The sequence below is a fragment of the Panthera leo genome, chromosome D2 (assembly GCF_018350215.1).
Source record: "Panthera leo isolate Ple1 chromosome D2, P.leo_Ple1_pat1.1, whole genome shotgun sequence".
In the NCBI taxonomy this organism is placed as follows: domain Eukaryota; kingdom Metazoa; phylum Chordata; class Mammalia; order Carnivora; family Felidae; genus Panthera; species Panthera leo.
The window spans coordinates 35,572,814-35,597,005 of NC_056689.1; the positions used below are offsets into that span (position 1 = coordinate 35,572,814).

At 40.8% G+C, this 24,192-nt stretch overlaps 1 protein-coding gene across 4 annotated transcripts in view; it reads left to right on the top strand.

Annotated features, from left to right (window-relative positions):
* The window catches only part of LRMDA (leucine rich melanocyte differentiation associated), a 1,023,531-nt gene that overhangs the window by 367,226 nt on the left and 632,113 nt on the right, over nucleotides 1-24,192 (top strand). The gene's annotated exons all lie outside the window — the stretch shown is intronic.

The window sequence follows — 24,192 nt, forward strand, 5'->3', positions numbered from 1 at the left end:
ACCCCCCTCTCCCACAACCCCACCAGTATCCCTCTGTTTGTTCTCCATATTTAAGAGTCTCTTATGTTTTTCCCCCTGCCTGTTTTTATATTATTTTTGTTTCCCTTCCCTTGTGTTCATCTATTCTATGTCTTTAAGTCCTCATATGAGTGAGGTCATATGATAATTGTCTTCTCTGACTAATTTTGCTTAGCATAACACCCTCTACTTCTATCCGTGCAGTTGGAAATGGCAAGATTTCATTTGTAAAGGGAAAATTTGACCCATGCTGAGTCATGATTTACTTCTGGCTGCATAAGCAATGTTGGTAGGATCAGATGTGTCACTTATTCAGCATATTTTTGAATGCCTTGGATGTGACAGTCACAGTGTTAAATTCTGGGGACATGACTAAGCAATACGTCTGTCCAAGATACTCCTGCTCTGAAGGGGAATTTGAGGCCACAACTCAACCCAGAATATTTAAGGGAACCTATGTGTACTACTTACAAGGGGTCACATTTCGTTTTAATATAAGGAAAATTCTAGTAGTGTAGTGAAGTACACTTGTAAAATGGCAAACTCCTTGCTGCTGAAATTATTTAATCTGAAATAAGTTGATTATTTGTATTGTAGGATGTTATCTGAAGAAATTCTCTCCTCACCCAACAGGTTAGACTAAGCGAAGCTTGTTCAGTGATTCTATGATTTTATGACAAACCATGTGATACAACCTATGAGAACCATAGAAATCAATGGAGAAGAAATATGCTGAAAGTATTCATATAAGGCACTTTGGAGTACTTGGGACTTGAATTTGGCCCTAAAGAAAGGGGAAGAGGTAGTATTTCATGTAGACATAGTGAATGTATAAAGACACAAAGACAGTGAGTGTGGTGTGTGTGAGAGAAGAAACATCTATTTGATGTCTATTAGGAAGCTGAGGGAAGGTAAGACAAGTTGAATTTTAGGAGGGTGTTAGAATGAGATTAGGAAGTTGGATTCATAGTCATACTATTGTAGTACTTGAGGGCAATTGTAGGTAGACTACTCTTTACTGCAACAGAAAACTCAAGAAAAAAGTGGCTTCAGCAGAGGGCATTTTATTCTCTCATGTAAGAGTAAAGCTGAGTTGAGCAGTTAAGGGATTGGTTAGCAACTGACGTCAAGGACCAAGCATCTTTATGTGTCTTTCTCTGCCAACCTTAGCATGTTGGCTTAGTTCAAGGGCTTATTTCCTCAAAGCCACAATCTGGGTGTGGTGGTTTTACAAATCACAGATAGACACAACAAAGCCTTGCTGAAGAAGTGAGAGGGATGTTTTCTTTTGTGCATCCCTTTTTATTTGAGAGATCCTTTTTCTTTCTCTTTTTTGAATTTATATTCCTTTTTGAGAGGGAGAGTATGAGTGGGGGAGGGGCAGAGGATCTGAAGTGGGCTCTGCACTGATAGTAGTGAGCCCAATGTGGGGCTCAAACTCATGACCCACAAGATCATGACCTGAGCTGAAGTTGGATGCTTAACTAACTGAGCCACCCAGGTGCCCTTGAGAGATCCTTTTTCAAAATGTCCTCCAGAAAACATCCTCTGATGTTGTGTTGGCCATGATTGACACACGCCCACAGCTTACTTTAGGGGAGATGAGGCAGAGGAAAGGCAAACCGTGTCAGCAAAGAGGGGACTGCCGGGTAAGGGTTGTGGGGTCAGCTGCCAGTCTCCCCCAGCCAGCCTGCATGGGTCTTATTGTAGGCCACCTAATTCCACAGATAATAATATATAATAACTGTCATTTGTCCCGTATTGATTATGTGTTGGGTACTCTGCAGTGTTCTGTTTTTACTTTTGGCAACAGCCCTTCTAGGTAGGTGGTATTGTTCTCATTTACTGATAAGGAAACTGAGTGGCATGTGGGTGACTTGGTTTGTTAGAGTCTGAGAGATTCAATCTTATTGAATCGTACTCAGTCTCAGGATTGAGAGAGGCTTTAGCCCAGCATCACCCCATCCTCCAAAGGTGCCCGCCCCCACCTCCCAACATCCCTGCCAAGTGGCTTTGGAGCCAACTTGCAGGGACTGACGTTTCCTGACTCCTGGGCCAATGTTCTTTTCAGTCTGCATCACTGGTAGACTAAAGACCTGTCATGGGATGGAGGAGAACTCCTGGTTTTCTTCTGTGGTCTCCCCCTCCTCCCAATCCCAGGGAAGGATCTTTTATAGGTGCTGGCTCTGGTACTAGTGACGTCATGGCGGCTAACATTGTAGGGCATGCTGAAATCCATTAGCGGGTGTTCACGTCCCCTCATGAGTGAAGTGGGGGCCATGTGAAAAGTGAGTTTGGCCTCCCCAACTTCCTCAGGCCCAGGACTCTGCCAGGTATTGCTATTTTCTATTTGCTAAATGTTAGTTGAAACAAAGGGCTGTTTTGTTAGGTTTGTGTTTCCCTATGGAAAAGATTACTTTAGGCACATTTTAGAGAATGCTTTTAAAAAGAATCTCGTGTAAGTTGAAAACATAAGGAAAGAAAGCAAACGTCTTGATGGCTTTTTATTACAATAAAAATTGTAGTGAAAGCTCTCTCAACTTCCTCCCTTCTTCCATCCTACTAAACAAACCTTTGTCTGCGCGAGGAGGATTATGTTTAAACGACAGGAGCATAGATGGGGAAATGGTGGTATTTGGGGGGCCTGGTACTGGAAAGGTCACCACCAGTGACATTTTCTGAGCATTTGTTAAAATTAAAGAGGTGCTTCAAGAGTAAGAGTTTGCTATTGGTGGTAGTGGGAAGTGATTACCCATATATCCAATAGGAAAACGTTCTGAATCTGTAACATGAGATTTTGAGGAATAGGAGGGTAGAGAAAGCAAAATTAAAGCAGTGAAAAGAGTTTGTTTTTGGAAAAATGATTTTAGTGTTCAATCGCCCTCCTCAAATGCCTTTAAATTTGCCTTACCTTTTTTGACTAAGAAAAAAAGTCTCTTCTAGAGATGTGCCAATTACGGGAAATGTTCCCTTTCCACATTCTCCATTGAATGTTGGTGATTGGTAGGTGATTCTTGGCATCAATGGCTCTGCTGAAGTCCTAGATGTCAGTGACTTGGGACCCATCTCTGGAAGAGATGATGTAGGCAGCCCTTTGGTGATCAGGACCCTGACTGTTCCTTTCCATGGTGCCTAAAGCAGGCAAGAAAAGGGCAAGTCTCGATGCATACTATCAAATGTAGCAGCCACTAGCTACACATACTATTCATCACTTGACATGTGGCAAATTGAAATGTGCCGTAAGTGTAAAATACGCACTGAAAATTAGCCAAAAAGAGAATGCAAAGTAGCTCATCATTGCTCTTTTATTTTCATTACATGTTGAAACGATAATATATTAGTTTAAATAAAATACATTATTAAAACTGCTGTTCACTTGTGTGTGTGTGTGTGTGTGTGTGTGTGTGAGTGTGTGACTTACTAGAAAATTTTGAACGATCTCTGTGGCTCATTTCTCTACTGGACAGCACCCGTCTAGATCAGGGTTCCCAGTATGGCCCACTGCCTATTTTTATAAACAGTTTTATTGGCACACAGCCATGCCCATTTGTTTCCATGCTGTCTGTGGTTGTTTGCATGCGAGTCTCCACGCTGTCTGTGGCTGTTTGCATGCGAGTCTCCACGCTGTCTGTGGCTGTTTGCATGCGAGTCTCCATGCTGTCTGTGGCTGTTTGCATGGGAGTCTCCATGCTGTCTGTGGCTGTTTGCATGGGAGTCTCCATGCTGTCTGTGGCTGTTTGCATGCTACAGTGGCAGAGATGACTAGTTGCAATGGAGGCTGTATTGCTCACAGAGCATAAAGTATCTATTATCTGAAGCTTTGCAGAAAAAGGTTGCTGAACTCTGGTTGAAAGGATTCTGGAAGACATAGCAGGACCTAAAAGCAGTCCAGGAAGTCCTGATACTTCCTCTGTGATTCACTCCTGTAGGCAAAGAGAGAGAACCAAGGATTCCCCTGGTGTCTTGGAGGTGCTTCAGGCATGTGCTCCCTTTTATCACCAGCCTCTTCTCTCTAAACAAGTTGTAAACCTCAGCCCCAGCACATTGCTATGAGAAATCTGGAAAGAGTGACTGTAGAGCCAGAAAATTGACTACGGATAGAGGGCAGGATTGGAACCCTTTACCATCCAGTGGAGGAGTGTGGAACCATTGGGGCTGATTGCTGCATTTCTCAATATTTTCCATTAGGTACAGAGTTATGGCTGATAAGTAGGGACAACTGTATAAAGTTACTTCAGAGGCTTGCATACCTGCCCTAATGAGCAGCCCTCATATACTTTAACAGTTGGGGATCTCAAAGATATTTTAGACCTAAGAACTGGGTCAACAAGAAGTTATTTCAAGGAGTCGTGTAATCTTAACACCTTCATTGTCAGGTGACACCTTGAGAGAGGAGTTTTTAGTGATTAAGTGTAAGCTGTGGAGAATGGAAAAGACTGAAAAGGAGAGATGGAACCCAAGGACAGATGACACAAGAGGCCAGAGTTGACCTTACTTACATCATAGCCTTCTCTGGAGACTGACCTGTGAGCAAGGGCCATGTGAGGGTAACAGGGTCTTTGTTCCAGAGTGCAAATTGTCATGACATTTCCTTAAAAAGCCCTTTTCACTTTCTTTCTCCTGAACAAATGCATTTCCTCGAACAGGACCCTGAATCTGAATCAGCTTCACCACAAATTTGGGGTGGTATTAATGCCTTCTAGCACAGAGCAAAATGTGTCACAGTGAATGGAGTTACAGTATTCAGAATGAATTACAGGACGTTAGGCACGTGATTTACCACCTATAGTAAACAGGGCTTCACACATGGTGTATTTCTGCTGTGTTGGTTAGTTATTAACTGCAAAAAAGGGGAAATTCATTTAGAAGACGTGCCCATTTTTTATGAGGTAAGGCCGCCTGGAGATGCATGGCATTTTAAAGCAAACAAATTCCTGGGAGAGCCCGAGCTTACCACCCAGAAATGTGGCAAGGAATAAAAACATTTACACCAGTTTAATATGAATGGTTGAAAAAAATATCTATTGCACATTGAACATGATATATGAAACCATAACCTACTCTTGTGTAGTAAGCAAGAGAACCATTCACCTAACAGATTACTATTCGAGTTGACATTATTCTGCATCTTTTCGATCTTCTCTTGCCAAGTGCTGGAGACTGTCAAAGAGAAGCCCGCCAGATACATAGGCACTGTTGGCCTGGGGGTTGAGAGCTCATAAGATTCTCGAAGGCAGAGGTTACCCAATGACCCCCGTGCTGCAAACTACAGTGGAAATCAAAGGCTGACAGCCCACATAAACAGAGGCTGCATGTGGAACGTCAAAGTAAAGACAAATAGAGGTGGGACTTTCTGTGTCTCCTGCTCCCTTTCTAGTCTATCAAATGGAGCTTATTTCCTATCTTCTGGTAGAAGAAAAAGTGCCTGGTGGCTTTAGGGGGTCTCAGAAGTGATTCTTGGTTCATTCTTAGATCATAGGTGGGATTTGACCTCCTCAAAAATTAAGGGGTGAGTGTTGTTTAATCCTACCGTGATGTATCTGCCGCATATTAGATATTGAAACTACAAGGAATCTTGGGAGACTTCTTGGTATAACTCTTTGTTCTTTCACAGAAGAAGAAACTGAAGCCTCAGGAAGGTGAATGGATTGCCCAAGATGGTTTAAGTGCAGGGCCGGTCCTGAGAACCCAAATATCTCCAGTCCTGGCCCAGCTCCTTCTCTTCTAACTTGCTGGTTTTCTTTGCACCAAGTCACTAGGAATTGCTGCTTTTTAAAAAATTTTTTTTAAATGTTTATTTATTTCTGAGACAGAGTGAGACAGAGCATAAGTGGGGGAGGGGCAGAGAGAGAGGGAGACACAGAATCTGAAGCAGGCTCCAGCCTCTGAGCTGTCAGCACAGAGCCTGACGCGGGGCTCGAACTCACAAACCATGAGATCATGACCTGAGCTGAAGTCAGTCACTCAACTGACTGAGCCACCCAGGCGCCCCTAAGAATTGCTGCTTTTTAAGGAATAGGGTAATTAGAAATGGCCCCTACTCCTTTGGTTACTTGATTTTCAAGTGGCATCATTATTAAGACACCTTACCAGACTGGCTCAACACTCATAATTTGTTTTATGATGCTGGGCCTGTGGAGCTCTTTGCTGTAAACTATTGTCTTTAAAGTTTTATGATTCAACTTACTCATCACTACTGTGAGTGATAGTAAGGGTTTTGTATCTGGGCAGATTAACACAGTTTGAGCATTTTAGAGAATTAACTTTTACTGTCCATTGCACTTGGTGCCATATTTAAGTAAACTGGAGGGGCTGATCCTTGGAAAAGCAAAAAGAGGTGTTTTTATTTTTTAATTTTTTTAAATGTTTATTTATTCTTGAGAGAGAGACACACAGAGCATGAGCAGGGAAGGGTCAGAGAGAGAGGGAGACACAGAATCTGAAGCAGGCTCCAGGCTCTTCTAAGCTGTCAGCACAGAGCCCCTTGCGGGACTGGAACTCATGAACTGTGAGATGATGACCTGAGCCAAAGTTGGACACTTAACCGACGAGCCACCCAGGAACCCCCAAGAGTTTTTTTGTTTTTGTTTTTGTTTAGTGTGAAATATATGGGCTTTGACATTTCTTTAACTGTTAGACTCCCAAGAATTGTATTCTGATATTTCGTCTGACATCCCCAAACTCCTTAATTTCAGATTGCTGTAGAACTCTCAGTTTGTATTAATTCCATTTCATTTGTGTATTTTATGTATTTAGTGGTCATATTTGAAAAACATCTCTGTGAGTGCTCTGTGTAATTTTGGCAGAAAATTACTTTCTGTGTTTCTGTGATGATCCCTTGAGATCATTTTTGCATAAATCCGGCCTTCTATTTTCAGATACAAATCTGTTGTACAGATGATTCTTCTCAGAAGAAAAGATGCATTTGTAGCTGAAAAATGTAAATTACTTTTCATGGAAAATACCTCTCTGGGCCCCCATTTCCAAAATGTGATGATTGCACATTGCGTGTTTTTTTGTGCGTGCTCAGGAGACTGTTTTCCTTACAATTAGAAAAATCTTGATTGTGTGGCAGAGAGGGTGCGGTGACATGCTGCTTTTGCCACATAGGCAAGTCAGTGGAGGTTCCAGGTGCTGGAGGTGCTGGGGACAACACAAAAGACTAATGCAGGTGGCACTTAGCTAAGGGGAAAGGGTTTTGGTTTCCAAGCAGGGGTTTTTGAGAGTATTCTTCACAGAGTAGGTGTGTTAGCAGAGGACCTTTAGAGCTGGGGTCATTTAAATGTCCTTCTTGTCCCCCGCTTGTGGTTCATCCTTGCTTTTGCCATTTAATTCAGGATTCAAAGTTTTATTTGGTTCTTTATGGAAGGGCTTTTGGAAGAGATCCCCAGTGTCTCCATCACAGGTATGAGGAAATAGGGGAGGGTGGCAGGAACGTCCTCTGCTCAGTGCAGGGGTTACTACTTGAGGTACATTGGGGGCACTGCTGTAAAGCAAAGTATAAAATCAACGTACTCAGATTTGTGCCAAAGAAAGACTCGAGTTTGAGAACATTTACATCTGTTTTCAATAATTCCTCGCATATGTTGCAGAATGTACGTTATCCATCTTGTTATCCGGGAAATAACATTTGTTGCAAACAGTTTGCCAATTCGTAATTTTATTGAATTTGTTTATCATGCTGTGGCTTCATATGAGGTCTGAAAGATGGTGATCTTTGGTGTTCCAGCTGTTGTAACATTCTGGGGCCTTAATTCTGGGATGGGCTGGAATTCTTTGGAGGGTTTGGGCTTTCTTAGAACTTCAGTCTGAGAGCTGACTTTGTGGATGGGCCGTTATTCTCGGGGAATACAGTAACTTTGCTCACCAACTCCTCAAACCATTTTCATTTCTGGCTTCTAAATACAGCTTTGGGACTGATGTGTTGAATAGCACTCCTTGTGTGCCCTATACAGTCTCCTTTGAAACCTGCCCAGACTCGCAGACAGTTATTGTGTTTGGTCTGAGAGGACAATGCTCCCCACAAAAAGAATCTGCTTCTTTAGAACCATCCCAAACTACTTGAAACCTGGGAACAAGTACATTTTCTTTCGCAGAGAAGCTATGAAATATATTTCTTCCTGCCTCAATATTACCGTTTTCTTAAGTCACTGGTGGATAAAAAGCAAGTTCAACCAGGTCTAATTTTATCATTTTCCTGTTTTCTTTAGCAGGCGTTTTCTTCACTGAGGTTTATATTGTCTTGGCCAAAACTGAGAAGAAAAAAAAAAAATCGTAACCCTGAAAGCTCTTTCAATCTGAATTATTCCTTAATGTTTTTAATGGTTTATTATAACCACACAAATGTGATCGTGGGGCCATTTGGAAGTTATTGAATTTCCTTGGAGATGAGACTTGGCATTTTCCAAACCAGAGTTTGCTTTTGTGGCCTGGAAGTTGCAAGGCACATATATTTGGAGGGCTAACGATTATTCCCCACCAAGAAGTTTTGTCAACCTGACCTTCTCCACTCTTACGACGCTGCGCACACAGCTGTAATCTCTGCAGAGGAGAGCAAATAAAGTGAAGAAATATAGCAGTACGTGTTATTTTTACATCCTAAAGTAAATTCTCCAGCATTAAGGCCGACGGGGAATTTCCATCCCCAAGTTCTCCTGAATGCTTCTCCACTCTGCTGTTGTCCTCTTGAATCTTTTTATTATAGGTCTTTGAGGGAGGTATTTCTTGTAGTAATTTACTCAGCCAGACAGAGAAGGGAGACGTGGAACTGTGGAAAGATGGGGCTGGAGAGGCCTTTTGTGGTCAGCTGGCTCTGCCATTCAGCCTGCAGGGTTAGCTACTATGGCTGGTCAAGGTGAAGGACTAGTTCAGTTCTACAGAACACTGTGTCACCTAGAGTTCCTGTGATGAGATGACCTCTACCACTAGATTTGAAAGTGAGTCCTGGCAAAACCAGCCTTCTTTGAATGTTGATTGAGCCAAATGGCTTTAGATGGTCGGCTGAGCCCTTTTCATGAAGTGTTGGTATAGGAATCATAGAAATTGAAGGAGGGACTTGGGAGGTCATTCTTTCTAGCTTCCCATCTCAGAGAAGAAATCCGTCTGACACTACCCTTGATGGTTGATCAGTCCCTTGCTTGAATCCTTCAAGGGGTGAGGAGCTAAGCGCTTCAAGCAGCAGCTGGACTGTTGATCAACAGCTTTTGTGGGATCATTCTTCTTTATTTTGACAGTATTGCAGTAGCCTTGCAACTTCTCCTCACTTGTCTCAATTCTGATGTCCAGAGATCTTAAAAAATCACAATTTATTTTTATTTTTTATGTTTATTCTGAGAAAGAGAGTGCTCATGTGAGTGGGGGAGGGGCAGAGGGAGAGAGAGAGAGAGAGAGAGAGAGAGCACGCGCATCCCAAGCATGTTCCACACTCAGTGTGGAGCCCAACATGGGGCTCAATCCTGCAGCCCTGGGATCATGACCTGAGCTTAAATCAAGAGTTGGATGGTCTTGATTTGTATTTCCCTGATGAGGAGCGATGTTGAGCATCTTTTCATGTGCCTGTTGGCCATCCGGATGTCTTCTTTAGAGAAGTGTCTATTCATGTCTTCTGCCCATTTCTTCACTGGGTTGTTTTTCGAGTGTGGAGTTTGGTTAGCCCTTTATAGATTTTAGATACTAGTCCTTTGTCCGATATGTCATTTGCAAATATCTTTTCCCATTCCGTTGGTTGCCTTTTAGTTTTGTTGGTTGTTTCCTTTGCTGTGCAGAAGCTTTTTATCTTCATAAGGTCCCAGTAGTTCATTTTTGCTTTTAATTCCCTTGCCTTTGGATTGGGATGAGCACTGGGTGTTACATGAAAACCAATTTGACAATAAACTTCATATATTGGAAAAAAAAAAAGAGTTGGATGGTCACCTGAATGAGCCACCCAGGCACCCCTAAAAATCACATTTTAAAGATAAAAATTGAAAGCTTCTAGGGTATTAAAAAAGAAAACACACTTGTCCTCATTTATTTTCACTCCGTTCTGGTATTCTGAATCAACCTTCAAGGTCAAGTGTATCCTTTTAAAGGAGAAAATAGATTGATTCCTTTTTTTCCCTTAGAATATGTTGCTAACACTTTTGAGGCATTCATTAACGATCTTAGCTTTTCCAGGAGAAATAGTCAAATACATTGATCAATTATTCTCTAAGTTCTCTATTCTTCCATGAGTTCTTTGGGGGGAAAGGATGCTGTCTTGTGGGTGTCACATTGTGATTGGTACCTAGCTCAGCAATTGGCCTGCAAGATAAATGTTTGTTGACTGAATGTTGAATGCATGAATTTTTGAATAAACCAGACCTTTTGTTGCTAAGAGATGTCTGTTGTATCCCACCTTTTTTTGGTTGCTTCCTCATGAAAAGAATTTTTCTCTGCTGCTGCCTTCAGAAGTGTCTGTTTATCCCATGTTCAAATAAGAGGCTTCTCTCCTTCCAACTCTTCTCACACAGACGTTCTCTGATGAGTTATCATGGGATCCACTTATTTGGTAGTATGGCAGAGTGGGAAGTGTTTTAGGGTTCCAGCCTAGTCACTTACCTGTTTATGAAGTTTACCTGGAAAAATGTGTTCATTCCCTTTTAATGTTCTTTTCAATACCCTCCCTTGAAGGGCTCTTGTGAGAAAATGGTGTGTGAAACCCTAGGAGCCTGGACTTGACTCTTTGTACCTTGCAGATCTTTGTGCTTATCAGGGACCTGGGTCTTGTCTCCAGGGGCCTGCCTTTTGGTGAACTTTGATTCTGAGATCCCATATATACATCATCACATTCTCTCTGGTTGTTTGGATAAATGTGGTGAGCACATAACACAGATTTTCTGGGTAAGTCTCATTTTAAAATATTTTGTCTTTTCCTTAAACTATTGAAATGTTTGGAAAATCTAAACATTTGGATACCCAGTTTTAGAATCTCTGAGCTGATCTCTTGCACCTGAAAATAGCACAAGATATGTTGTCTAATGTTTCTTAATTTTAATTGTAAAATATCCTCTTTCTGGCACGTCATGGAATACTTGACCAGCACAAGAAAAACAAGGGTTTTGTAGTGATAGTGCAAACAGATGTTGGATCACTAAAGGCATCTTGAAGGGCTTCTCATGTCTCAAGGTCTCTGCCTAGTAGAGTGGTGTAGCAAGAAGATACAGGTTGTTCCTTGCTACCTTCAAGGGCTCTTATTTCTCCATAAGGAACGTCACTTACGGTAGAGGCCGCCTCTGATCCTCTCTTCTCTCCCTGCTGCATTAGTGTGCTTTTGCTGCTGTAACAAATCACCACAAACTTAGTAGGCTAAAACAACACAAGTATGTCCTCTCTCTGTCTCCCAAAGGGTCACATCAACCTCACATAAAAAATGAATTCATCTCATCTCAAGGTCCCCAATGTGTTGACCATTACAATCTCAAGTCCCAAATCTTATCTAAGTCACCACTCAAAAGCATCAGATCTCATGACCTCAGTAATTTTCAGTAGCTATGGGTGAGGCTCTGGCTATAATGGCTATAATCCATTCTGGAGTAGAGTTGCTTTCTGTCTCTGAACCTGTGAAACTAGAAGTAAGTTATCTGCTCCCAAAATACAATGGTGGGATGGACATAGAATACCAGTGTTGGACATTCCATTCAAAGTGGGAAAAAGTGAAAGGAAAAGGAGTCCTCTACCAGAACCAAGCAATTTTTAAATCCAGCAGGCAAGCTCCGTTAGGTTTAAGGTCTGAGCATAATGCTATGTAGCTTGAGGATCTGCCCTCTGGGTCTACAGTTCTACCCTCTTGGGCCTGTGGCTTGGCCCTCTAGGTCATTCTTCCTTTTTTCTTGAAAAGTAGCATGTGTTTACAGCTGAATGGTTTTATCAGCCTGTCTTACCTGACAACATTCTTTCATTTAATCTTTTCTTCCTTGCTTTCAGTCTAAGGTGGCACCATTTATACTGCTATAACAATCACAAACACCTTATGATCTCCCAGGTATGTCATGGGATTCACTCCAGACAGGAGTCCTCTGCAGGTCTTTTCTGGATAACCCTATTTCCATTTCTGGCTTCTGCTGAGCTGGTTGAGGGGGTTCATGAGTCATATGCCTAATCTCTTTGAAGAGCTCCCTATATGAATAGATATTCTGATCTTTAGGTACTTCCGAGGCTCTAGTCAAAGTTGGTCTAGTTACACCTTTGGCCTTCTCTCCAGAGCATCCTTCCTGACAGTGTATCTCCTAATTTGAGTATCTTTTGCAGTCTGAATAGGCTTAGAATTGGCCAAATCATCAAGCTTTAGTTCTTTTTGCCATCACAGTTCGTTCTTCAGTTTATCTTCTTGCATTTCACTATAAAATGTTATTTTTTTTAATGTTTGTTCATTTTTGAAAGACAGAGACAGAGCACAAGCAGGGGTGGGGCAGAGAGAGAGGGGGACACAGAATCTGAAGCAGGCTCTGAGCTGTCAGCACAAAGCCCTTTGTGGGGCTTGAACCCACCAACCGTGAGATCATTCCCTGAGCCGAAGTCTGGCGCTTAACTGACTGAGCCACCCAGGTGCCCCTTCTTCCATTTTACTATAAACAGCAAGAGGAAAGCAGGCTGCAGCTCAGTATTTGCTTGGAAATCTCGTCAGCTAAGTGGCCAACTTTCCTTTGCCTACAAGTTAGGCTTTCCATGTAACTGTAGGACAATTCGGCTCATCTTTCTGCCACTGCATAACAAGGACTGCTTTTCTTTCAGTGTCCTGTGATGTGTTCCTCACTTCCTTTGGAGCTCTCAATAGCACCTTTAACATTTATAATTAGCCCAAAGTCTGTTTTTGATGATTTAGGAATTCTCTAAGGAATATTGGTTTTCATTTCCACACTTCTAGCTTCCAAGTCCTTGCTAATGGAATCATTAATGCCAATATTTCTGGTAACAGGCTGTTTAAGGCAGTCTAATTCTTCTATCATGCTCCTCTGCATCATGAGATTGCAAATCCACTTGCATATTTTTAGATATTTGTCACGGCAGCATCCCTCTTTTAGATACCAAAATCTACATCTGCGTCTATTGTCAATGCAATAAATTACTGCAGACTTTAGTGGCTTGAAAACAACACAAATTAATTATCTTGTAGTTCTGGAGGTCAAAACTTTAAGTATTATAGTTTAAAATTAAGGTATTGGTGGGACTGTTTCCTTTGGGAGGCTCTGAGCGGGCACTCTGTTTATTTGCCTTTTCCAGCTTTGGTGGCCACCTGTATTACTTGGCTTACAGCCTGTCTCTCCATCTTCAAAGTGTATCACTGTCTTTGCTTTCATCATCATCATAATCATCCCCTTCTTCTCTGACTGTTCCTGTGTGTCTCTTATAAGGATCAGTGTGAAACACTGGGCCCACCTAGAGTAACCCCCTCATGTTGAGATCATTAACCACATCTACAAAGTCCCTTTTCCCCTGCAAGTTAATATTCACAGGTTCTGGGAATGGTGACATGGGAATATTTGGTGTTACTTAGCTGAGTTTGGTTTTTCATACCAGACTGCTGTTCTTTCAGTCCCCCTAGAGTTTAGAAGGTTGATAGACAACATGGGGCAGTGGGACTAATTTTGGAGTCAGGAAAGTTGGGTTTCAGTCTCACTTGGGCTGCTAAAAAGTGGTAGCATTTAAAGCCAGCCATTTTGCTTCTTCATGCCTCAGTTTCATTTGTGAAATGAGGGGGTTAAACTGAGTGATTGCCAAGGCCCTTTAGGGCTCCACCGTTCCAGCTCTTTGGTTCTGGGCTTTCACTGCAATCAAATGCTTCTTGAGAAAGAGGAGATGATGAGTTACAGTTGTCAAAAGTTGGGAAGGAATTAGCCAATTGATACAGCAGTTTGGTGGTGAATTTCGGTTGTGGTGACTGATCAGCTTCCTGTTCTTGCCAGATTGTGGACCTGTTATAGTCAGAACCCGTCAACTCAGAGTAAATCAAACACAGTTGTTCTTAGAAGGTACTTAGATGAAATGAGGAAAAAGAATCATCATGGTCTAATGGGCAAGGTGGTCAGGATGACTTAAATCCTGAAATCTGAGGTCTGAGTAAAGGGTTTCTTCTCTGGGGCAGAAGTTAAGACTGAGGAAGGATCAGAAGGTATCATAAAGTTTGGTGTCTCCAATTGGAGAAGGCAGGACCCTTGGAGCAAATTTGCATTGGTTTGGCTGATTCTAGTAGCTGCAGAGAAGGCTGCTGCAGCCAACACATGTTACAGAGCTCCAGAGGGCTGGAGGTGGTGTCGGATGCTAAGCCCTCCACAAGTAAAACAGGGAACTTAATTTCATCTGAGGCTTCAAAGAAATCAGGTCACGAAACTTAAGCCCTCGGTCTAGGAGAATTCAGAAGAGGAAATTTATTTTTTTTAGCTTGTCCTCTAGGACTCTGTGCCACTGGGGACTCATATGCAATATTTCTCTTATTTTTAAAGGGCAATAGATAGGATGATGGGAATATGAAAAGAGGTAACTTTGGTAAGACTATAGGATTTTCTAAACTGGTCTGCAAGGCTAGTTTAAATCTTTTGTTTTTAGAAAGAGGAGTCTTCTCTGCACTCAGATGAGCACCCAGCCTTTAAGCCTTCATAATTTCATTTGTGTTACTTCCTTTGCTTGGAAATTCTTGCCCGCATATTCACGTACTAACAGACTTCAAGGACTGGTTCTAGTACCATTTATAGATGCAGCCTCTTAATTTCTCTACTTCGAAATGATCCTTTCTTTTTCTTAAACTTCTGTTGGATTTGTGGTCTTTAACTTTTTAATGCCATTGGCCATGGTAGGTATTTCAATATATTTTTCTCTCCCAGCCACATTATATTGTCATTGAGGAATTTATTCATCTTTTCATCTGTTATAGCACCTAAAGCAGGAAGAGGGGTTAACTAATATGTGTGGAAAGAGTAAATTACAATCTAACTTCACACTTAAGCATAAACTTATTGGATATATAAGATCTAATGAATGAGTATGTGTGGATATCTGTACTGAAATACTGCTATTGATATCCATATAGAGATGATTTAGTGCCTCAATAGAGACAGTGTGAGAGACATAAGGGAAATATAAATGAGATCCCAGGCCTTAGATCATATTCTAATTGTAGAGAGGACATAGCAAAATAGCAGTGAGGAATAGTGCTGGGTGTACCTAAATTGTGTGGCACAGATGACCACCCCTGTGCTTAAAAGAGAATAATCTCTGTTCTGGCATAGTTGGGGAGATCTTTATGGAGGAGCTGGATTTTGAGTGGATTCTTGTTGGATATTTTCATCAAACACTTCCAGGTTTGAAGGTTTTTTTAAAAATGTGAAGCATTTTCATGTTTGCCTGCATGACCATAGTTGTATCTTTAGTGTTGGCTGTTAATAAAATAGAATGGATAGAGAGTGGTAAAAGTTTAAGATTAATTTACACATATGTGTAATATATGTTTTTAATTCTGTCTCCAACCAAGCTTGTGGCAAGTATGGATTTGAGAGCTCAAGAGTTCTGAGGCTCCTTGGTAGACTGGGGTCCTCAGGAAACCTGTGAAGTAGAACCTTAATAAATACTTGTATAATATTGATGGATTTCTGGTTAAGATTTCTTGATTTTTATGCTTTTTTCTTAACTGTGTCTACTAAGGTTTAGCTTCTTTGTTGTTGAGTAGATATGTCCTAAAAGCTTTTTGTACCTGATTCCAGGAGCCTTTATTTATTTATTTATTTATTTATTTATTTATTTATTTATTTATTTTCCAACTATATTGAGATATATTAACAATTCAGTTAATAAAGTATACTAAAAAAACCACAGTCACTAATGGAGGCATTTAACAAAGGTTAGCGGTGGGAGATACAACACAATTTGTGATTAGTGGATGAATGAAAACTTTTCCTTTCCAAATGTTCATAATGTTATCAGGAAGGGGAAAAACCAGAAACCACAATGATTAAAACTGGTGATATGACAATGTGACTTTATTGAATATATAACATGATTCTTTTATTTGTAAAGTGTCTTGCCATGCATGCTGAGTCAAATGTAATACAAATACTAATACAAAATTCAGCATTGTAAATACAGACAAAAATGTCTTGTCTTATGAAATAGAACTTAAACTGATTTCCAATGACTGAATATTTAATATAAAGGAAATAACTTATTGCTTTTTTTTTGCTTTTCATGTTCCTGATGAAATGATAATAAAAACAATCACTTGAAAATAAATTCTGAAAGATTATTTCTTAACATATTATAATAACTTTGCTATTTTGAACTCTTAGATTCTAGCCAGCTTGACCTGATTTATGTGGGTCATTCAAATGGTGAGTTCAGGTGTTTCTGGGATGAAAAAGTTGAGACTTTTGGTTTAGCTGAAGTATCTGAGTTTGTGATAATCTAAATATTACCTTTTTTGTCAAAACTGGTGAGCACCTTGACTTTCTTCTGGAAAACTGTAGAGAAATACTACTCAGCTTAACACATATTTATTTCCTTTTCTCTGATCTAATATGTTTTAAACATTCTTGGTAATACAAAGAGCAATTGCTGATTTCATGCCAGCTTGTTGGTTGAAAGTCCTACCCCGTGAAGAGTAAAGGCATATATTTAAATACCATGCTGTGTGATAGAGATTCTAAGAGTGGTAGCTAATTAGAGATGAGAGAAGATCCGTTGGCTGAGACAGGATTCTCTAAGTGGGGTACAGTCAGTGGCACTCTGACACCAAAGATTGTGGGCAGGCTCTCCCAGCATGCCCTCTTTAGTGCCATGGCAGGTGGGCGTGGAAATACAGTGGATGGCCTGCTGAGGTTTCTGGGGGAGGCAAAGGGAAGGGGAAAAAATCCTCCAGGCCTATCCTTCACTTAGCTTTTTATTTTTAACAAATGAAAAATACGTAGAGCAGTTGTCATTTGTTAAAGTGTAGCAGAAAGAGCGAAACAGGCCAGTGGAGGCTTCATCAAGAACGCTCATTCAGAATGATGAATGTGGCTAAACACACATTTGTTCGTAAAACTTGCAGAGTGGCTGAGCATCATTAAGCATGAGAAATAGGTGCAGCATGCTGAGAAGAGAGTGGAGCAAACAGATGTTGTGAATTTTCACAGGCATCCTTCATCCACCAGTCCGTCATTAATATAGTTGAAGGTGATCCTTTCTTTTTATTTAATAAGCACAAACAAAGTGCATGTGCTATGATTCTGCTGAACACACTTCTTTTTTTCCATAGAAGTAAGGGCATGCAAAGATGGGGAGGGTGTGGAGACAAATCAACTCTCTGGGCACCCTTAGCGTGCTATCAGCCTTGGGGCTACAGCTAGAGTAGGGTACCTTTATTTTTCTTTCATTTGTTCTGAGCTAACTCTAATGGCTCACTCACCCTGCCTGTGATCTAGCAGACTGTCTCGATCTGCTGGAGAGAGAAAAGATTTATGGCTTTTGACCTTGATCCTTTCTAATTCTCCTTTCTTCAGATGTGTCCAGCTTTTGTAGTGATACATTACAATTTGTTTTCTGAAATCAGTTGGCCAGAAACTTCTTTTTATCCCTTATTGGCAAAACTTCATCAACTCTACCTGTTTTGTCCACTTCTACTTCTTTCCCTTCCTTCTCTTCCCTTTCTCTTTTTGGGCTTTTGAGAGCATAGGTCTTGGCCTTCACATACTTAAAGGCTGTTCCTCTGCCTCTGTGAATAGTCCAGGTTGCTGATCTCAATCCCTCAGCCCCTTGTCTCCCACCAGAAAACGGGGAGCTTGCTTTTAGGGTCTGTTAAATGAAAATAGTAATGCCTTCTTCCCAAGTAAAAGTATTTTGGGAACTCTGAAAAGCATTCTACAGTTATTTCAAATGTTGATTTATGATTAATTGACAGTGAGTTCTCTTTATGGAGTTTTCCCTTAGGAGTTATCATATACTGTAATTAAATCCCTGAGGTTTACTTGTCTTGAGCTTTACATTTAGTGCCAGAGATACTGGGTCTGTGAATTACTGTCTGTTTCATTGCTTGTGTTGTGTGTGCATGCTTACATATGTATGTATCTATTCATATTTAGATCATACTAGATGGGGAAAAAATAGTACAAGGCACTGACACTCGAATACAGACCTAGGGACAGGATACTGCTTACTAGTAATGAACTATGAAAAATAACATACAGTTTTACAGTTGTCCCTTCTTTACAGAAACTATGTATTACTAAAACCTATAATACCTTGAAGCAAAAGTAAGGAACTCTGTAGTAAGTCATTTTAGAAGATATCTACTGGTAACCTCCTAAGTGTTTTACTTGTTAAATGCATGTTTCAACCACTGTTGGCTGTCTTCATTTGTTAAGTTTAAGTGTTAATTTGTGTGGTAAAGATCTACTTCTCTATCAGAGGACGTATTTTGTATTGTAAATACTCACATTGCCAAGGCTTTATGACAACCCTCATATAATCCCTAGCTCTGGGGGTCATGTTCAGCATAGTTCGTAGACCACGATGCTGGAGATTCAGTTCCAAGTAATGAGAAGCATTGTTTTAGCTAACACTGAGTCCATGTTCTTTTTAAAAGTAACACACTTAGTTCCTGAAGCCTTACCAATGTGACAAAATAATGCGTGGTGACTGTTTTAATCCTCTCCTTCTGTGGGGCCCCCTAACTCCCCAGTGCAGCATATGCATCCTTGGAAACTTTGAGTAACCCTGGATTTCCTACAGTTTATTATTGCACATAAATGTAACCTGAGATTTGGAATGCTGTGTTCTGTCTGTGTGAACGATTGCCTTCCGGAAGAACATACCCACAACATAGACTTGAACCAATCCTGGGAACTCAGGTCGTGGGTTGTGGTTGCCACATGCTGCTGCCCAAACTTTGAGAACCCTGCTGTTCCCTCTGGCTTTGTGGGCACTAGGCCAAATGCACAGGGAGGTGGGAGCGTATGTAGAGACTTTGGGTACTATGCTTTGACTTCTTGCTTCATACCCTTTAAAACCCAAAGACTTGCCTGTCAGTGAGGTTCAGTGGTAACTTAGTTCCATCCCAAGTGATTATCATTCAGGGACTTTGAGATCCAAGGCCCCTGCAGGTTATCAGTGTACAGACAAGAGACAGGTAAAGTTGGCCTTGGCCCTTTTTGGTAACCTGCATGGTATAAGAGAAAATGTGTTTATTGGAATGCATGGTAATTTCTCCTGGTGCCTCTAGAGGAGTGAGGGCTTGCTGTTCCAGAATTGATCTTGTCTCCCCTCCTTGGTCATGTTAGCCCCTAGGTGTAGTGTACCTAGTCCTGGGCTTGGAAGCTGTTAGGTAAGTCCTGTTATGCCTCTGCCTTGGTTTCTTCATTGGTAACATGGGAATAATGGGACCAAACTCATAGTGTGTTGAGAGGGTTAAATTTAAAATTCCTCAGTTATTTAGATACTCACATTTTTTCTGAATCTTTCTCAAGCATGAGTTGAAGATATTCTCTATGCCCAGCATTGTAAAGAAAACAATTGAAATTCTAGGGATGTTAATAAAGAGTGGTTTTGCTATAAGTCAGGAGCTGGCAAACTGTGGCCTGCTGCCTCTTGTCATATGCCTGTGAGCTAAAAATAGTTTTTAAATTTGTAAGTAGCGTGAAAAATCAAAAGAAGAATAATACTTTGTGATACATGAAAATTACATGAAATTCAGGTCTTCGTGTCCAGAATAAATTCTACTCTTGTCATTATTAGATGTGTGTTATGAAAATTTATACTCGATTATTACACTATTTTGAATTTCATCAGAAAAAATTAAGGGGAAAACATTTTTTCTGTTATTAATGCCTTCATAATATCCTTGACTTTATTGTTTGTCCCACAAAACCTAAAATATTTACTATCTGGCCCTTTACAGGAAATGTTTGCTAACGCCTGATGTAGGTCGTTCCACATTTTTGCTAGATGAGTGGTTTTCAAACTGTGGCTATTGATTCATTATTTGCCTTGAAATTAGTTTAGAGGGTTGCAAATGTCATTTTTAAATAGGTGAAATCAACCAGAATAAAAAAAGAGAAACTCTCAGAGTACCTTACACGTGGTAGGGTTAATTATTGCCTTATGAAATGTTTTTTTCCAGAGGGATGTGTTGAGTGTGTGTGTGTGTGTGTGTGTGTGTGTGTACACACATACGGTGAGTCATCATGTTAAATAAAAAGTGAATCATGGTCACATAGTTGGAAAGCCACAAGGCTAGACTGTAAACTCCACGAAGGCAGAGAGCCTCTCTTTGTTTCCTTGGGCCTGACATAATGCCTGGAAAAAACAGGCTTTTGTAAGTGTGTGGAGGTTATGAATGAATGAGTTCAGGGGAGAAATAAAGGCAAGATGACTGACCATTTTGCACCCAGCTACTAGATAAGTTCGGGAGATCTCTTCCTGCTAAGTGGAGCAAGCAGCAACTCTGTGCAGGCTGTGTCCTGGAGTAAGGATATACTGGATCCTTGGGTGGGCAAATAGTGTTTTCTTTATAATAAAGAAAGCAGGATTTATATAGGAAGCAGGGTTTGAGCATCATACCAAAGGATAGACATACCATGTGATGAGTGTGCTGTATAAAAGGGGAACGAACAGTCACTGGACCAGGAATCCTGATTTCAGGTGTCTGTTCTGTCCTGAACACTGTGAAACTTGGACTTAGTTTCCCATGCATCTCTGTCACTTCCTCCAACCCAGCGGAAGTGAGGATGGTGGTCATGGCCATTGTACACCTCAGCTGTGAGGATCAGATAGGGGAATGTGTAGGAGAGTGCCCTGAGAGTATAGATTCTCATTCAGAGGCAGTACTCATTATTCTACCCCGTTAAAATCTATCAGTCCTCTGCTTTGGGCGGGGCATGCGCTAGGAACAATGGGAACTAGAAGTTCCAGTAGAAGTTCAGAAGTTGCTATTAATCTTTTCACTAGTTTAACAGCAAGGACTGTAAGGTTCTTATAAGGTCCTTGAGGTAAGAACACTATCGTCCTCATAGTTAAATTGGTAAAAAGACCAGTAACAATGAAAGTTGTAAAATACCACAGCAGAGGAGATATCACAGGCCATGAATACCTGGGGAAATGTTCCGACTCTGAAAGAGGAGGTGAGTGTTCTGGGTGCAGGTGGGGAGCGGAGGTGGAGGAGAGGTGTGTGATTCTCAGGTAAAAGGGAAGGCCCAGCCGGGTGGCGGTAGTGGCAGCAAGAAGGGGAAGCCCCTGTCGATGAAAAAGTCCCTTCTGAGTAAGTGGCTCCCTGGGCTAATTGGTACATTACTCTCTGTGATGGGCCTGATGGTGCTGAGGTAACAAAATGAAAAATCAAATGAGAAATGGAACCTGGGAGTCTAAAAAGTTAGTAAATTTTGACATTAGAAATATAATCAAATTTCACCAATGCTTTTCTGTAGTGACAGCCAAATCCATCCGTGTCAGAGCAACAGCCTATGGTATGTGGTTTCATGTGGCTTTTCTTCCCCTTTTCTCTTTTCCTTTTGCAAAATCAGCATTAGGCTATTTGGAGGACAGGCAAGAACTATTATGTTAAATTGTGCTACCTACAACTTAAGCTTCTGTCTTTGCTAAAGCTGCCAGTTTTTATAAACAACAGAAGACAGAAAGGGTTTACTAAGAATAATGTTGAAGCCCAAAAGAATCCTACAGCCTATAAATCTTAATAGAGGTTCTGAGATTCCAGCAGGCTGGATGTGTCTCTTTTACCCAGGCTCACTCCATCTTGGCTCCCCTGTGATGACTCCAATTTTCTCGAAACACAGGCACGGTGCCTTGAATTTACTTGTGGCACTATTTGCCTACAAACAGGAATACATGCATATAACCTATGCAAATCAATAAAAACATGTCAAGACCCCTTAGATCGCACTACTCTTCTAAAATGCAATTTATCTTGCTGCAAATGAGAGTAAGGGGCTAGGTAACAAATAGCGTCTGATCATTTAACTAGCACCTGTTGTCAATGCATTTGAAAACCACATTTTTCATTTGACATACAGTAAATTGCATTTTCATATATATCGAATGGAAAAGGGAGTTGGGATGTACATATGCAGCCCTTTATGAATTTTATGAACAATGGATATTTCAGAGCTGTATGTTTAAAAGGGTCACGTCAAATGCTGCAAATCTATTTGTTCTTTCCTGCGTTGGTTGTGAACACACCATACTTTTCTTATGGCTGGGTGTTGAAGCGCACCACCGCTGAAAGTATAATTATAACATTCATGTTAGGTGAAGGACAATTACTATAATTTTTGTATAAAATTGAATATAACTTAAGTGTGTAAATGTGAAATATTTTTTAAAAAGTTTCTCAGAGGAAAACTGCTTTTTATAAATTACATTTTTCAGTCAATCCCTTTATTGGCTTAATTTATGAGGGTTTTTTTGTTTGTTTTGTTTTTGTTTTAAATGCCATATTTTGTTTGCAGATGGGTGGCTGTTGTACAAATCCAACAACACTTAGGCTTATCAGCAACAATGGTTTTCACATTAGTGAGCATGGTTTGGCAATATTACTTGACATCTGGAACAAGCTATATTATACCAGACATATCAAGTATAACTGAATGGATCATTTCACTGGCATTTGTTTCAAAAACTCCCACTCTTCAGCTTTTGCCTGGCTGTCATGATACGACGGCAGTGAGTCCCGTGTTCCCCCAGCTTCTGTGCCTCTCATTTGCCTTTGACAGTCCCATGTGTACTTCCTATCTTGAGTTGAGCATTTTGTAATAGTGGCCGTGAGGCTGTGTTGTTGCATTTGTCTGCCTCCCTGGCCCCCCCAACCTCTCTGTCTCTGTCTCTTTTTTTTTTTTTTTTGCCGTGATACCAGGCAGCTGTGAAGGTCAGGGGCATTGTGACCACTTTAGCCAAGAATCAGGCTGTCATGTATGCTTTGCTCTTGTTTTGAGTTCTTGATTGTGTGCCCCCTGGCATGTCTACATTTTTGGGTAACCGAGTCACAGGGAGACTTGCTTTGTTGAATTTCGTGTAACTTGGATAGAGAGAAGAAAAACCGGGAAAGGGCCCTCTGGGTTACATCCATAAATAAAAGAACCACATGGGGGCAGAGAGGGAAGAAGTTGGAAATATAAGGAAATGGTAATAGAAGGTTAACACTTAAAAATCTCTATCTGTGTAGTTGGGGTACATTTTGGGGTGGACAGTCACAACTTGCAGGGTGAGACTACCCCCAAAATTTCATATCATCACTGCTACTGATTTACCTTATGGCTCATGGGAAGGAATTCACCTCCTGGGACGTCAAATGCCAAGGGTACTTTCTAAATAAGAATGCATTTCCTTCATGTAGTAATGCTGTTGCAGCTGCTATTCGTGTCATGTTTTTATTTATTTGTCTTGGGTGAGAGCTTCTTTCTTCAAACTCAGCAAGGTACAAACAGGCCCACCTAGCTTACTGAGTAGATTCACACTAACTATTCAAATTAATTAAAGGGAAAGAGAGACTTATTAAGTCAAGTGAATAAAGAGCAAATCTCAAATAAAAGGCAAAAATCAAATAATAAGAAAGGTAATGTTTTAGTCCTGTTTGCATGGAATTTGGTAAAACTTTTTTTTATCAACACAGGCCTGAAAGTTGAGGATTGAGGCTAACAAGGTGTTTATTATCTGCACCAATGTCACTGGAAGGAACTGCCCATGGTGGTCTCATTCTTGGAAACAGAGAAGCAGCTTCAGCCCTTTTAACATTGCCTTTTAGGTTAGCTGGGGAGAGATACGTTCATTCATTCAGTCTTCCCTTCAACAAATATTTCTTGGTCATCGAATGTTATTGAAAGCACTATATTAAGTGTGGAATAGAGGCAGAGCCAACAATAAATGATAACAGCAATAGAAACCAAAGGATTTAAAAATCCCACTTAAAGCTGCATCAAGAAGAATAAAGTACTGGGGTGCCTGGGTGGCTCAGTCAGTTGAGCCTCTGACTTCAGCTCAGGTCATGATCTCATGGTCCGTGAGTTCGAACCCTGCGTTGGGCTTTGTGCTGACAGCTCAGAGCCTGGAGCCCACTTTGGATTCTGTGTCTCCCTCTCTCTCTGCCCCTCTCCCACTCATGCGCGCTCTCTCTCTCTCTCTCTCTCTCTCTTTCTCAAAAGTAAATAAATATTAAAAAAATTAAAAGAAGAATAAAGTACTTAG